Source organism: Lemur catta, chromosome 5 (genome assembly GCF_020740605.2).
Source record: "Lemur catta isolate mLemCat1 chromosome 5, mLemCat1.pri, whole genome shotgun sequence".
In the NCBI taxonomy this organism is placed as follows: domain Eukaryota; kingdom Metazoa; phylum Chordata; class Mammalia; order Primates; family Lemuridae; genus Lemur; species Lemur catta.
Window position 1 is genome coordinate 34,883,305 of NC_059132.1, and position 17,466 is coordinate 34,900,770.

Consider the following 17,466-nt stretch of genomic DNA (forward strand, 5'->3'; position numbering starts at 1 on the left):
TGCGATGCTGGCAGGCAGGCCTTCCTCTCCCCCTGTAGGCCCCAGGCCCCTCAGGGGCGGCCGAACGGCGACTCTTCCCGGTTACCGACTGCCCCTCCCGAAAGCCGGCCAGTTTCCCCTCACAGCCTCCTCAGCTCCGAAATGGCGGCCGCCAGGGTCCCTAGGCCACGCCCCTGGAGGCGGGGCCTGAGTTCAGGCCAAAGCGAAGGATGCCCGAGCCAAGTTTGAAGTCGACAGCCAGGAGAACTCGCACAGAAGCGGAGACTCGGTGGCGCCGCAGGTCGGGAGGAGGAGCACCGAGTGGAGGCTTTGCTTGCCGGGGCCGCCCGAGAGTATCTTCATCGCGGGCGCTGGGGCCGCCATCTTAGATGGCGGGAGTAAGAGGACGAGCGTGAGGCGGGAAGACTTCTCTGTCGCTCTCGTTGGGCCCCGAAAAGAGCCAATTGGCCGGGCTTTGGGGCGTGTGCCCTGAGGCGCGGAGCGCAAGTGCTGCGATGCGGGGGCTGCCCGGGGCCCCGTCCCCTGGGTTGGGGACGCGCCGAATGTGACCGCCTCCCGCTCCCTCACCCGCCGCGGGGAGGAGGAGCAGACCAGACGCCGCCGCCGGACGACAGGACACTGGGGCGGTCCGGCTCCCTCAGGTAGGCGCGGCAGGGCCGGGTCGCGGCTGCCTGCCGGGGGAACCGGGCGCGGAGGCTGAGGTGCCGGCTTCTCCGGCGGCCGGGCCCGGACGGTACCGGTGGAGTGGCTCCGCGGCTGCCGGGCAGAGGGCGAGCCAGGCCGCTGTCACCCCCGGTGGCGCTGGGCGGGGGCCCCGGTGCCCCGTGTCATGGCCGGCGATCCTGGTTTCCACATCCACACTCAAGTTTCCTTGTGTTTTGTGGAAACGTGCCAGCGCCACCCTTGTGCCCAGTGCGCATTCCTCATATTTTGGCAGTGGGAAAATCCGCCCCGAGCTGCCCGGTATGTGTTGTCACGCAGATGGGCTAATTCCTGTCCTCTCTAGTCCGGAGTCGCGGACCCAGGCTTGCACCCTCTCAGAGTCCTTCAGTCAGGTGACACCCTTTTAGGGAGGACGAGAGGAATCGGGGAAGAGCGGAGGAAATGGGTCAGTGCCCCACCACAAAGGCACAGGGGCCTCGCCTTGGGTTTCGGGACTGTGGGTTACTAATGAAAGGTTTGGGATGCTCGTACTGAGGAGTGGCCCTGGGATGCTTTGGATCGGAGAGCCAGAGCTGTCTTTTGTGTGAAGTGAGAGCCGCCGGGACGCTTCAGTTCTGCAGCTGCCACGGCTTCTGCAGAGCCAGTCGATGCCCAGAGAGGGGAGTTGAGACATCAGGAGAGGCGAGGCGGCTGTGTTCATTCATTGTTCTCTTTCCAGGGCTCTGGGTGTGCCTCTGGTGTTCATTCTCTGGTGGGAAGAATGATAGGATCTCATATGTCTCCTTGAGATGTGCCTGGGTTCGAGGGGGTCACTTAGTCTAAGGAAGGAAGGAATTCAGCGCACGTTCGTTGAGCATTTCTGTCTGCCTGGCCCTGTGTGGGCTGAGCGGGGAGACAGTCTGCGCTCTGTGCGCTCCCAAGGCCCGAAAACAATGCAGTGTGATAAGGACTGGCTTACCAAGTGTTGTGGGAATTTAGACAGCTAGTTTTTCTTGGGAGAGTTGAGGATGCTTGTACAGTGGAGACTTTTGCACCAAGTTTTGAAGGACTGATGAGTAAGTGCTCGCCAGGAGAGGAGGAACTGAGGGAACAGCTGGTACAAAGGTGTAGAAGCAGGCAGGAGTTTCCCTGAGTTTGGGAAGCAGCAAATTGCCTGGGGTACAGGGAAGAAATGGTGAGAGATCAGAGTCTAAAAAGTTGTTAGATTGTGATTGTCTTTGTTGTTGATAGTGTGAACTAGTTGACTTAATTTGGATTATTCTAAATGAAGCGTTTTATATCAAATGTTTTGCACTTATACAGTGGTGATGAATTGAACTCATATTCCTAGGGATTCTTGAAAAAGGTTCTTCTAAAGTTATATTTGCTCACAAAAATATTAACTTTATAAATGTAGTACACCTTACTAATGCTGAATTTTAAATGGCTGTTGACAGTATAAACCATGTTCCCCAGTCTTATAGAAATAGGTAGATTATATAAAACAGGCATCTGAAAAAGTGTAGAATGCACATGTTTTTAGTGTAATAAATGTATTTTATATAGTAAACTGTTTATTTGGATTGATTCCATGGATTCCAATTCTGTTACAAAGTCTTGCTCTGTGAACATAATTTTCCTAAAATAGCTATGTTATTGTAGGATTAATGCTTATGCTAAGGTGATTATTACAATAGTAACAGACTTCAGGTAGCAGTTCCTAAATCTTTCTTGGGTTGTGATGATTATGTACCACTGAAGAACATCAAGATTCTTTTGGCTTGTTTTTATCCTTATCACTCAAGGGCTAAGCTGTTTAAAATGCAACCGAAACGTTTGACCCAGTTGAACACTGGATACTTGGAAAATAAACCTGTTATTGTTTCTGTTCTAAAAGCTTATCTTTTAGGTATGTGGTATTTGCGATTATAAATTGTAGTGGAATTGCTTAGTTTTGTTAAAATTTTGTCAATAGTTGAAAAAACGTGTGCCTTCAAATTAGGAGGCTTGACTGAAATACACTTGAACATGGGATTTGGTTTAGCAGAAGAAAAGTGATAAACAGGTTTAGCTGGTTATTTATAATGAAAAGTATCTAAAAGATGAAGTGAAGAATGATTAAACATCAAGTATTGTATTATAGTTGCTCTGAGGCTAGTTGCTTTTAGTTTAAAACATGTCATTTGTTTGCTCTTAAATACACTTCATACTTCTTGGAAGTTAAATTTTACTTTTCTAGAAGCACTAGATTATTTATGAAATGAAAAATATAATTAATAACTAAACTATTTCAGATAGTCTGTTAGTAGTTAAATGTATGACTCTTTTTTTTTCCCCTAGCCACTAGACCACCAGGGAAATGTATGATTCTAATGCATTTAACTTTCAGATAAAACTTTGTTAGTGACCTACTGCTTAAAAATAGAAGAATGTTACACGAGGTTTGCTTATATATTAGGAACATAATAGGCCATACATAATAATCTTGATCTTGGGAGGGGCTTGTAAGCCAAACAGCATGCCTTAATGTCAAGTATTGCCTTTGAAAAGGCAGCAGACTAATGTGACAATGAGAGGGTTTAGGAAACCACAAAATCGAACTTTGACTTGAAAAGGGTTTTTTTTTTTTTTTTTTAAGTTGTGTAGATCATGGAAGTCATTTCTTCAAAGCAAATGACTATTAGGTGGAAAATGGCTCACCTTGACTAAATTATTTGGAAAATCAGGGAACACTGGGTTCATTTAGGATGAGGTTGTTCAGGGTTTAGGTCCTTTTTTCTTTCTTTCTTTTTTTTTTTTATTACACTCAAAGATGGTAGAGAGTGAACTGCGCCAATAAGGAACAGTCTAGGTCTCATTTTTTGGTGTGTGTATATGTATACGTAGGTAGAAGTCCTAATTGCTCATCTGACTGGGTTCAAGATATAATACTAGATACTTGTGTCATAATTCAGTTGGCACATCTGGTATAGGGCTGAATTATCTTGCCTGTAATCCTCATGATAGTAATGACTGGGTATTTTATTCTTGCCTTAAAGTTGTGAATAAAAATTCCTTAATTATATATTAATGGTTTCATCTTTAATTTTACAGTGTTTGAGTCATTCTGTTACTTTGTTTCTCCAAGAATTACTAGTGTAGCTCTCACTACTTAACAAAAAGTTAGCTTTTTGTACTTAACTTCATATCTGTTTGTTTTTCTTCTAAAATTCCTCCTAGAATCTCAGATTAACCAAGGAAAATGTCAAGTGGGTGTTGTTTCTTTGTTACTGGTTTTGGCCTGGGCTATCTGAAGTTGTTTTGGCAAATTACTTACAACGTGTATTAATTATCATCACATTCCAGGCAGTATAGATAGTATTTTTTGAGGAACACTTGACACATAGCTTTATTTTTAGACCAGATTCTAAGGGATTTTACTGGGTGGGGATTAACAGTCCTAAAACTAGTTTACAATTTAAAAATCTTTGTGATTTAGAGTTTGTTTACATTTTTGGTTAATGAATGGGAAGCAGCACGTAATAAGGATCAATGTTTTAAAGGAACCCACTGTGTCTAATTGCTTCTGAAGACCCTTGTGGGCTGTACAGTGTCATCTTCCTTCTCTTTTTACTTGTTGGATTTAATTTATTGTCATCCAGTAGCAAGAGTAAGTACATCTTTATGGCTTTAGTCCTCTTTATTTTCTTCCAACCTGCTATGGAAAGTAAGTAATCTGATTTCTTCGAAGCTGTGTAATACTAGCCATCACATTTGGACAAAGAATTTCCCTTCATCCCTGTAGATATCTCCGTAGATATCTGATGAAAGAGTTGGCTAGTGAATGGTTAATATGTCTTTATAATTAAGGGCTTTCATTCTTAATCAGGATAATTCGGAGGCATCCTTTTCAACTTTGGAAATCTTTTAACATCTATCCTTTACCTAGGTTTGCGATAGATGAAATCCTGATTTTTCCCTGGAAGAACACAACTCTTACCCTCTGTGGCAAATCTGATTAGGAAGCTCAGAGCTTCTGGGAGAGGCATTTCCCTGGATCCAGGTTGTCATTCAGAAAAGAGCTCCTTCAAGCCAGCAGTGGCGAGTTGAAAAATATAATTAATAAAAATTAAAAAAAAAAAGGAAAAAGAGAAAGGCGCTCCCTCTTGCATTTAAGAAAGTTTTTTACAATGGAAGAAACTAGGAACAGTTCAAGTGTCCAGCAATAATAAAATGATTAAGTAAACTGTGATATAGCCACTTGATGGGACACTATGCTTTTCATTTAATATGGCATATATGAAGCATTTATGACATGGAAAATGCTGAACACAAAATTATGTATCTGGAATGATTAAACTTGCATTTAAAAGACCCCAAATTTAATATAGTAGTCCCTCTTTATCCATGGTTTCTGTTATCTGTAGTCAACCGAGGTCCGAGAATAGGTGATACAGTGCAATAAGGTATATAGAGACACCACATTCATATAAGTTTTATTACAATATACTTATATTGTTACATTTTATTACTAGTTTTTTTTTTTTTTTTTTCTTTTTGAGACAGAGTCTCGGTCTCTTGCACAGGTAGCCATGCTGTCAGCCTAGCTCACAGCAACCTCAATCTCCTGGGCTCAAGCAGTCCTCCTGCCTGAGCCTCCCAAGTAGCTGGGACTACAGGTGTACACCACCATGCCCAGCTAATTTTTTTCTGTTTTTAGGGCTCTCGCTCTTGCTCAGGCTGATCTCGAACTCCTGAGCTCAAGCCATCCTCCTGCCTTAGCCTCTCAGAGTGCTAGGATTACAGGAATGAGCCACCATGCCCGGCCTACTACTAGTTATTGTTAATCTCTTACTGTGCCTAATTTAGAAATTAAACTTGATCACAGGTATGTATAGGAAAAACGTAGTATTAATATAAATAGTATAAGTTTCGATATTGTCCTCAGTTTCAGGCATCCACTGAGGGTCTTGGAATATATCATCTATGAATAAAGGGAGACTGCTATACAATGGAATATTATTCAGTTATACAAAGAATGTACAGATATATACTACAATATGGATGAATCTTGTAAACATTATGCTAAGTGAAAGAAGCCATGCAGAAAAGACCCCATATTGTATTATTCTGTTAATATGAAATGTCCAAAATAGGCAAATCCATAGAGACAGAAAATAGATTAGGAGCCGAGGGAAATAGGGGAATGGGCAGTTACAGTGATATGGATTTCTTTTTGGGGTGATGAAAATGTTCTAAAATTGATGGTGGAGGTGGATATACAACTCTGAATGTAATAAAAGCCATTGAATTGTACACGCTTGATGGGTGAATTGTATGGCATGTGAATTATATCTCAAAGCTGTTTTTAAAAAAACCCCAATACTTGTACATAGGAAGAAAATACATGCAGATGTTAGCAGTGGTTGTTAAACAGTAGAAATAAGGATAATTTTCCTTTTTCTTTTTTTTTTGATACAGTGTCTCACTCTGTTGCCTGGGCTAGAGTGCCGTGGTATCAGCCTAGCTCACAGCAACCTCAAACGCCTGGGCTAAAGCAATCCTACTGCCTCTGCCTCCCAAGTAGCTGGGACTACAGGCATGCGCCACCATGTCAGGCTAATTTTTTCTATATATTTTTAGTTGTCTGGTTAATTTCTTTCTATTTTTTAGTAGAGATGGGGTCTTGCTCTTGCTCAGGCTGGTCTTGAACTCCTGACCTTGAGCGATCCTCCTGCCTTGGCCTCCCAGAGTGCTAGGATTACAGGCATGAGCCACTGTGCCCAGCCAAATTTTCCTTTTTGTATTCTTCTAATACTTTACAAATTAACTGAATATATTGCTTTTATACTACAAAAGTTAAATGAATTCTATTCATGGTATGGGCCCTTATGTCACTTCATACATTCAGTCACTTGTCAGATTGCATTGACAATTATGTTTTTGAGCTGCTTTCAGCTACTTTCTACTTCCTCTATATTAGTTCAGGTCTTTATTACTGTTTGCCTGGATTATTGTTAGAACTTCTGAACTGAACTTCTTTTATTTATTTCCATGCCAGTGCATTCTCCACATTACTGCCAGATTCGCTTTCTTAATGTGCAGACTCTTAAAAATTAGATTTCATATATTTATTTTTTTGAATAACTAATATGGTCACATGTCACTTTTTTTTTTTTTTGAGACAGGGTCTTGCTCTGTTGCCCAGGCTGAAGTGAAATGGTGCGATCGTAGCTCACCTCAAATTATTGGACTCAAGGGATCCTCCTGCCTCACTCTCCCAAGTAGCTAGGACTAGAGGCACATGATACCATGCCTAGATAATTTTTTTAAATTATTTCTGTAGAGACAGGGTTTCACTATGTTGCCTGAGCTGGTCTTGAACTCCTGGCCTCAAACAATCCTCCCGCCTTGGCCTCCCAAAGTGCTGTGTGTCACAAAATTTAAAGAATACAGGAAGTTATGCTGTGCAGAATAATTCTGCCTTCCCTTTTGTTCCCCAGCTACCCAACTTTCTTTTATGGAGGGAAATACGGGTTCTTTTTTTCTTTTTTTTAAAATTCTTTCTTTTCTTTTCCTACCCCTTGCATCTCAGGCTGATGTTGTGGGTTCTTATGTATCCTATTTTGTGATGAAACAAGAATATTTAAGGATGGATATGCTGGCCTTATTTTCTTGCTCAAATATCTCAAGGGTCTCCATTGCCTACCAGACTAAGTATATACCTGCAGTTCTTGCCTTTATGTCTTGCTCACATGGCCTCCTCTCGCTATATTTAGTGGAGTTCAAAAGCTCTTTTTCAAAGCACCTAGTATGTACAGGCTACTGTCCTTGGTGCAGGGTAAGGCAAGTTCCCGCCTGCAAGAACCTTATCTAATGGGGAGAGGCTGACATGATTTCCTCACTTTCAGTCTGTTCCTCTTTTAAGAGCCATTTCAAACACCATCTTCTAGCAATCATTTCGTGATCTTTTTCTCTCCTTCCTACTCAGTACTGTTATTTTCCTTCCTTGAGCCCCTCCTTAAAACCCTTTGCATTTGTTTTTCTTCTTTTTCCCCCCTCTCTTTTTTTAAGCATCAGTTTGGTGAAAAATGTATTTGTTTTTCTTATGGCCTTTATTGTATAGTTATTTGTAAGCTTGTCCCATTAGATTATAAACTCAAATTAATGATTCCTACTCAATGTGTAATTATTTGCTTATTGATATTTGTGAAAAAATTTTCCATTTGAGAGGCTGATGGACCAGGCATGTGTTCTTCAGTGAAAGCATTGAACATAAATTCCAACACTTAATATAATATTAGGTTTTAGAAGACTTTTTATTTAGCCTTAAATATGTAAATACTCTTTTTGGTAATGTGCACTGTATACTTTATATGTATTTGTTGTGACCCTTCTTTCATTAAAGTACTTGTTTACCATTCTCCTCTTCTCTTTGAGGACTGTGTCTTAATCACTTTTGAATATGAAGATTGTAACACAGTGGCTGGCCCCTGATTGCAGCTTTTTTTTTTTTGAGACACAGTCTCGCTGTGTTGTCCAGGCTAGAGTGAGTGCCGTGGCGTCAGCCTAGCTCACAGCAACCTCAAACTCCTGGGCTTAAGCGATCCTACTGGGCTTAAGCAATCCTACTGCCTCAGCCTCCCCAATAGCTGGGACTACAGGCATGTGCCACCATGCCTGGCTAATTTTTTTCTATATATATATATTTTAGTTGGCCAGATAATTTCTTTCTATTTTTAGTAGAGACGGGGTCTACGCTCTTGTTGAGTCTGGTCCCGAACTCCTGACCTCGAGCAATCCACCTGCCTTGGCCTTCCAGAGTGCTAGGATTACAGGCGTGAGCTACCGCGCCCAGCCTGATTGCAGCTTAATATATGGAATATAAGGTGCTAAGTGATGTTTATTGAGGTGAATTTTTGTGTAAGATGTCTTATGTATGAGTAGACTTAAGCTCCTTAAAGATGGGGCATGTCTTACTCTTGTTTATATGTCTCCAGTTCTTAAAACCTTATCTTGCTTATACAATAAACATTAGTTGAATGAGTGGAGATTCAGAGGTTAATCACTTGTGGATTTAGTTTGTTCTTCCTGCTGTCACATACAAAAAAATGCTTACAGTAAAGAGGGTATACTTACTAAATTCAAACTCAGAACTTTGTAATTTAGGACATCTGTTGGAGCAGTTACCTTAATCTTTCCCCTCTGTTGGTCATTATCTGAGCTCTAGGTTCTCACTGCTAGCTCCTTGAGGCTGTTTGCCTGCTTTAGCAGCTTGCTGACTCATTGGCTCAAGTAGCTCTTGCCATGCTGGCTATTTCCTTCTGCATTCATAGGTTTTAGACATGGAAGAAAGTTTTTTTTTTTTTTTTTGAGACAGAGTCTTGCTTTGTTGCCTGGGTAGAGTGCAGTGGCATCATGGTAACTCAGCATCCTCAAACTCCTGGGCTGAAAGAGATCCTCCTGCCTCAGCCTGTCAGGTAGCTGGGACTACAGGTGCACGCCACCATGCCTGGTTAATTTTTCTATTTTTTGCAGGAATGAGGTCTTCCTCTTGTTCAGGCTGGTCTCTGACTCCTGACCTCAAGTGATCCTCCCGCTTTAGCCTCCCAGAATGCTAGGATTATAGGTGTGAGCCACTACATCTGCCCTGGAAGAAAGTTTTAACCAGAGAGAATGATAGGATAAATGATACTCTTCTACCTTCCTTGACCTTAGTCTGGACTAGGATTAAAGTGTGATTGTGAGAGAGATTGTGATTTTCCTGGTTAGTATCCTGTAGCTGTCTGACAGTGCAAAATGGACCCCTAGGCTGTGTGTGTGTGCACCTGTGTTATGTTTCGTTATATTTTAACATTACCATTTTTAACCATTAAAAATTTTTATTGTAAAACATATATAAAATTTGCCATTTTAAGTATATAGTTCATTGACATTAAGTCCATTCGCAGTGTTTTAATAACCATCACCACTACCCATTTCCAGAACTGTTTTATTATCTCAAACAGAAACTCTGTACCCATTAAGCAATAACTCTTCATTCCTTCCTATCCTCTGCCCTGGTAACCTCTATTCTACTTTCTCTCTATGAATTTGCCTATTCCAGGTACCTCATAGAAGGCAAATCTCAATATTTGCCCTTTTGTGTCTGGCTTATTTCACTTTTTTTTTTTTTTTTGAGACAGAGTCTTGCTTTGTTGCCCGGGCTAGAGTGAGTGCTGTGGCGTCAGCCTAGCTCACAGCAACCTCAAACTGCTGGGCTTCAGTGATCCTACTGCCTCAGCCTCCCGAGTAGTTGGGACTACAGGCATGCGCCACCATGCCCGGCTAATTTTTTTTATATATATTTTAGTTGGCCAGATAATTTCTTTCTATTTTTAGTAGAGACGGGGTCTTGCTTTTGCTCAGGCTGGTCTCGAACTCCTGAGCTCAAGCGATCCACCCGCCTCAGCCTCCCAGAGTGCTAGGGTTACAGGCGTGAGCCACTGCACCCGGCCTGGCTTATTTCACTTAGCATGCTTTCAAGGTTCCTTCATGTGGTGGCATGTATTAGCACTTCACTCCTTTTTTTGGCTGAATAATATAGCATTGTATGGATATATCACATATTGTTTATCCATTCATCTGTTGATGAACACTTGGGTTATTTCCACCTTTTGGCTGTTGTGAATAATACTGCTGTGAACATCGGTGTACAAATACCTGTTTGGGTTCCTGCTTTCAGCACTTTTGGGTATATACGTAGGAGTGGAATTGCTGGATCATATGGTAATCCTGCATTTAACTTTATGAGGAACTACCAAACTGTTTACACGGTGGCTGTACCATTTTACATTCCTACCAGCAAAGCACAAATGTTCCATTTTCTCCACGTCATTTCCAACGTTTGTTATTTTCCTTTTTTTTTTTTTAAATAATGGCCATCCTTCTGAGTGTGAAGTGGCCCTAGGCTTTTTTAATTGCTAATTAGATCTAATGGGCAAGCCAGAACCTTAGAAGTTGTCTATATTTGGATCTGATGGATTATTTTCTCCCTCTTAAATATATTTGTATATAATGTTCTTCAGAGAGGTAAATTTGTTAATGAATCATCTTTTTTTGTAAAAAGTTTTTCTATAAGGTAGTACATATAGTTATTTTAATAGTTACCTTCTTTATACCCTCATACTTTAATATAAAATGTATTCAGTTAAGCAGTGAGATGATTTCAGTTAATACTGGGTGATAAGATACAGTTGACCCTTGAACAACATGGGGGTTAGGGTTGCTAACCTTCTTGCCCAGTCAAAAGTCTGAGTATAACTTTTTGACTCCCCAGAAACTTAACTATAATACTAATAGCCTACTGTTGACCGGGAATCCTTACATGATAACATAAACAGTTGATTAACACATATTTTGTATGTTACATGTATTGTATATTATATTCTTACAATAAAATAAGCTAGAGAAAAGAAAAGAAAATTATAAGAAAGAGAAAATACATTTATAGCACTGTATTGTATTTATTGATTCTGTAAGTTTATAAATCATTTGTCTGAAATGGCAGGCTACCACAGCTGCAGATCTCAATCTATGATATATATCAAGCAATTTATCTTTTTCTTGTAATGTCGTAGCTTTTCTCTGCTTCTTGGGATCATTTCCAGCATCACTAGTAGCACTTCATAAAGGTCCCATGGTGTTATTTAAGGATTATGGTGTTGTACTAAACAGGATGAAAAATTCTTGAGACCCTATGAGAGATCACTTTTTACTGCAATTTGGGATTTCACAGGGACACAAGTGGCTACTTGGAACACTTAAATTCACTGCAATAGCAACAGGAGGTTGCTATGAAATTGTTACAATTGTATAATATATATACTGTGGTGAGTTTTTTGCAGTTATGATTTAATACTGCATCTTTACATTTGTTTACATTTCTCTCAACTGCAAATGGCACCATGTGTGGTCTATAAGTGTGTGCGTGTTTGGACAAATTTTAACTTTTTAAAATAGATTTGTGTGTATTTTATGATAGTAAACGATAAAATAGACTAGTATCTACAGATATCATGCATTCATGACATACCTAACATTTTCTTAATTTTTTTGATATTTGTAGGCTATGAGGTTCCTCTTGAATTTTTTCAAATTGTTGCAAATCTCCAAAAAATTTTCCAATATATTTATTAAAAGAAATCTTTGTATAAGTAGATCTGTGCAGTTCAAACCTGTGTTGTTCAAGGATCAGCTGTATGTTAAGTGAAAACAGGAGGATACTAAAATATATACAGCATGATTCCATTTTTATAAAAACAGTATTTACAAATACATATCTGTACATAGAAAAAGACTGGATACATATGTACACAAATGTTGGCATGTGCCATCAACAGGGTTTTTTTGTATTTTTCCACATTTTTCAGTTTTTTCTTGCCCTCTTTGAACATGTATTCTGTAAGCAGTCAATGTATCTTTTAAAAAATTAGGAGATTGGGAAATTATTGCAAAAAACTATATATGTGCCTACGACATCTGTATGGCCTTATAAGCATAGAGGAAAACCCTGAAGAATAATGATAAGTTATTTGGGGGAATAAAAAAAAGGGGTAAAGCAAAGAAGTGTTTTAAAAAACCTCACTGATTTGTATATCCCATAAGTGCTATCATGCTTGTAATCCCAGCACTTTGGGAGGCCAAAGTGGGAGGATTGCTTGAGGCCAGGAGTTTGAGACCAGTCTGGCAACATAGTGAGACCCCATCTCTACAAAAAATTAAAATATTAGCCAGGTGTGGTGGCATGCACCTATAATCCTAGCTTCTCTGGAGGCTGAGATGTGAGGATGGCTTGAGCCCAGGAGTTTGAGGCTGCAGTGAGTTAGTTATAATTGGGCCACTTGCACTCCAGCCTGGGGTGACAGAGCGAAACTCTGTCTCTGGAAAAAAAATTAAAAAGCTGGGTAAATGTTTAGAGGGGTAAGGGTTTGCTATTTATAATGTGTGTTTATAAAGACATTACATGTAAAGATGTAAAATAAAAGGAATAAGTAAAAAGGCTGACCCTTCATCATTAGGCTCATTTCTTTCCCTAGTTTCTTTCTGTTCTCATTTCACTTTGGCATTTTTGTTTTACCTCTGGATCAGTCTGTTGAAATGCTGTCTTTTCAAGCTCAAATACTCCAGTGAAATCATCCTTCATTGTTCATGTCTTCCTCTAGTCAAGGTAGAAGCAACCTTTCCACACTTTGGATTTCTTACAGTAGTTTTCTTAAGAATCCCTCCCCTGTGAAAGTTACCATTGTTTGTTATAGGCCTTAGCACAATGACTTGCACATATTCCATTTTCGGAATGGTGGTGGTTTTTACTTCTTTAAAAGCTCCTGGAAGGCAAGGGTCATGTCTTTCTGAACTTTATATTCTTCACAGTAGCTAGAAGTTGAAAGTAGATTCTTAGCAATTTTTTGTTTTTTTTTGAGACAGAGTCTCACTTTGTTGCCCAGGCAAGTGCCTGGGGTCCAGCGATTGTCCTGCCTCAGCCTTCTGAGTAGCTGGGACTACAGGCGTGCACCACTACCCCTGCCTAATTTTTTCTATTTTTAGTAGAGATGGGGTCTTGCTCTTGGTCAGGCTGATCTCGAACTCCTGAGCTCAAGCGATCCTCTTGCCTTGGCTTCCCAAAGGGTTAGGAATTCAGGCGTGAGCCACCGTGCACCTGGTTTTTAGCAATTGTTGAATAAATGGTACTCCTTACTCTTTGTTTCCTCTCATTCTATGCCAGGTTGCAGTCTATAGAGTGGCATTCTAATTCTTTAGATTATATGTTAGTATTTTTATGTGATAGATAGTGATTCAGTATCCATGAAAAAAGTTTAAGACAAATATTGTAATTAGACGTTTTGTCCATTGATATTTCATCAGCACATATTAAAGCACCTAATTTTTTGCTCGATACTATATACTGGATGATGGATTATGACACGATGTAGGAAATACATATAATTCTTTTTCTTAAGGCATTAATACTTTGTTATATAATTACATAGATTACATTTTCATGTTTTGTTTTAATCGCGTGGCGAAATAGCTGGGTATAATTTAGAGCTTTAATGAATTAATGGTCTAATTAACAGGGAAAATTTTTAAACATGTCCTTTTGAGAAAATTATTCCTGAAAAGTTGGTTCAAAACAATTTTTTTCTTTTTTTCCCCCACAGCGTCAAAATAATTTCTGAAAAACAAATGATACTACCAATTTTACAGGTGTCTTACTGTAATTCTTACAGGTTCTTAAAGCAAAGCTTGCCTGTGGGGACACCACTAAAGACTAGGGAATCTGGCCGGGCACGACGCTCACGCCTGTAATCCTAGCACTCTGGGAGGCCGAGGCGGGCGGATTGTTTGAGCTCAGGAGTTCGAGACCAGCAGCAAGAGCGAGACCCCCATCTCTACTAAAAATAGCAAGAAATTATATGGACAGCTAAAAATATATATAGAAAAAAAATTAGCCGGGCATGGTGGCGCATGACTGTAGTCCTAGCTACTCAGGAGGCTGAGGCAGTAGGATTGCTTGAATCCAGGAGTTTGAGGTTGCTGTGAGCTAGGCTGATGCCATGGCACTCTGGCCCAGGCAACAGAGTGAGACTCTGTCTCAAAAAAAAAAAAAAAAAAAAAAAAAGACTAGGGAATCTTTCTATTTGAAAGCCATTGACTACAGAAGGAACTGTAGGAGAGCTGGCTGAATCAGATGGTTACTTCTTGAAATTGCTTTGGCAATATGTAAACCTGGGAGAATACCTCCTATCTTGATGACACATCCTGTTGTCTGTCCAAATGAGTGATGCCAGTGTGTAGAATGGTTGATTCACTTATTTCATATTTTGTGTCTTTGTTTTTGAGGAGGGTTAATGCTTTTTTTAAAAAACCACTTGCTGAATGTGCAAGAATTGCCACTAAAATTCATGCCTTTTATGTGGAAAAGAAATGAGTGATACAAGATTAAGCCAGTGTTTCCAGGTGATTTATTTATAGCAGGATGAGATAAATGGGAGGTTTGTTTCCTTTCCTTCTCCCTTGACCCTGGAGTATGTATCCTTTTTTTTTTTTTTTAACCCCACTGTTATCTGGCCATCAGAATGATCATCTCTAAACTATATTTTATTGGTACATTGTATATTTCGGTACTTGTATCAATGGTGTGTTTTGTAAATGGGTGTGTTCATTTAAAAAATTAACGGTTGTTGCCTAAATGAAGAAGTGATGACTGATTTGAAGATGAGAAGAAAAAAAGAGTTCAAAGTGATTTAAAATGAAAGCAATGAAAAACTCATTTGTGGTGAGAGTTAAAAATGAAGTTGGCTCTAGATATCTTTCACTGTGGGACTGATTATTTTGGTATAATTGTTTTGAACCAGCTCATTTTTAAGTTGTATTTTTAAAGTTAATTACTCTTTTAAACCACTGGAATCTGTTTTCTAGACATGGGCAGCCCCTCTGCTTGCTAACTTTTAGAAGGGTAGAGTGGCTTATTTCTTCATGTGCTTTTATGCTGGCTAGTCAGTCATCTGATGAAGTTACCAGTTTGTGGTCAGAAATTGAGAAAGAGGAGTGAGGAAACTCAAAATATTGACAAATACATACCAACTTGCAGTTCATCAGAGTGCCCTTTTGGACTGGTTGAGAAACTAGCATAAGCCTTTTCCAAACTAGACATATTGTTGTTTCCTAGCTTGGATGATCTGAGTATTTGAGCGTGTTTGTTCAGCAGAAACTTTTTATATGTAAAGGTGGATTTTTTTTTCCAGTGTTGTGTAACCAGTTGAAATTTTTATTTTCCCCCCAATCCCCTCGCCAAAATTTTTTTTTAAAAAGAGCAAAACATTTATTCCCTAAAGGAAGCTTGAGGTAAATTTTTTTTAAACACCTATTATGCCATGAATTCATATGGAATAGGTTGCAGCAGCTCAGGCTCCTTTCCATTGGTTCTCACAAAGTGTGTGCTTCTCTGGGTGGAGCAGGCTGGCCTTTCTGTTGAACCCAAGTACTGTTCTCTTTGGCTTCCTCCTTTTTCTGATAATTTTCCTGATAGCCTTTTAGGAAACTATCTCTGCTGTTAGAGTGCTTAATAAGCTCAATACATACATTAATTTTCTTGGCAAGAAACTTGCCCTTGTTTGTTTACAACAATGCAGCATGCTGGGTAATATTGTGTGTAGACTCTTCCAGTTTTCCCATGATAACATTTGTGGGGCATTCCTTTTTGAACAGTACCTATTTCCTTGATGTCTACAGTATCACCTTTCTTGTAGATATGCATGTTTTCTAAAAGGCCTAGAGAACATATTTTGAGTGCCTCTCCTTTTTCCTTTTGTGTTCCCTATTTTGGTGAATTACTGGAAGATGACGGTTCCACCAAAAGGTCAGTTTGGGGTAATCTTGAAACTGATCACCCAGTCTATAATGTGGACGAAGGCTGGCCTGAAGAAAGAAATGAGTTTAAAGGAGCAGTGAGTTCAGTGATGTCACATTTGGAGCACATTAAAATATGGTTATTTAACTGTGTTTTTGCCCTGCCAATAAAAGTGTTTTTTAATAGTACAGGCAATTTTAGCTACCATTCCTCACAGTGAGCGTATGTTCTCATGACAGGTTTTGACTGCAGTTAAAGAAAGTGAATTTATTCCTTTGTCATTCTCAATTCTCACAAGCCTGATAGCTTGACCATCTTACAGTTGAACCATCTTATAGTTGGTGTGATTCTTTTATGAAAAGAAACACTTTTTAAAAAGTGATCCTTAATGATAATGATAGCTTACCTTTATTGTTTGACTACTACCATCAGGTTCTTCTAAGAGTTTACCTTAATTCATTTAATCTTCTCAACAACCTGGTGATATAGGTACATTGTTTATTTTAAAGAGGAAGAAACAGAGAGATGGAGTAAACACCCTAAATACAGGCCTTGTATTTAATGGAGATTAAAAGGATTTTCTAGGGTAATTTTAGCTCTATCTTCTCTTTACCTCAGAATTTTAACCCCACCTAGGGTGTAATGCAAATTTACTGTATAGGTGTTTGTATTAGGTTCTCTGAATGCTCTCAGCTTTATAATTTTATGACCTGTAGTAGTTCCATTTCCTTCTTACAGGTCTTATAGGACTAACCCCACCTAATCCCCATATTATTTCTTCAACTGATTTACAAAATTATTGAGGGTAGAGATTAAATCTTAAATGAATTTCCCCTTCCAGTACTCATTGCTTTCCTTTTGCATAGAGAGCCCTTAGAAATATATTTTAAAGAATTGTCTTTTCTAAACTTTTGTTGACCTGAGAAGAAATACTCATTTCTATTACTCTTTTTTTCTGTAAGATGACAATGAACAATTTATATAACTTTATATGTGAAAACTTTTCTTCAAATCTTAAATATTAATTTAGTGATCTAGTTTAAAATAATACTTTCAGAAATATTTCTTCTTTCCAAAATATGTTTTCCTTTACCACCAATCAATATTTCCTAAACTTCTGGGAAACTTCCTATCACTTATGTATGTATAAAACATACTCAGTTTGTGCAAGCATTTTGGGTGAGATTGGGGGCTCAGCATGAAGCCTTTTATTCTAAATGTTGGAGTGCTGAGGGGTACCTGATGTTTTTTATGTACCGTTTAGTAGAGGACTTCCCTCTTTGAGAAGTTTTTCTGTGATAATTTTGCCAATTTTTATGAGCGTGTTTAAGATGCCTGAAATTTTATATGATAGGTAATAGTAATACTCCGAAGTAAGCTTAGTGCAAAGATTTCTAAAATGATTATATTGGCTTTTGGAATTGTAAAGGTTCATTATATAATTAAATAATCAA

General features: G+C 39.3%; 1 protein-coding gene across 1 annotated transcript in view; it reads left to right on the plus strand.

The window, feature by feature from the left end:
* The first annotated feature begins 258 nt into the window (after positions 1-258).
* Positions 259-17,466, plus strand: part of RAF1 (Raf-1 proto-oncogene, serine/threonine kinase) — a 75,756-nt gene continuing 58,548 nt past the window's right edge. The window contains exon 1 of the mRNA XM_045551508.1: positions 259-641. The gene's annotated coding sequence lies outside the window, so the exon portion shown is untranslated. The remainder of the gene's footprint in view (positions 642-17,466) is intronic.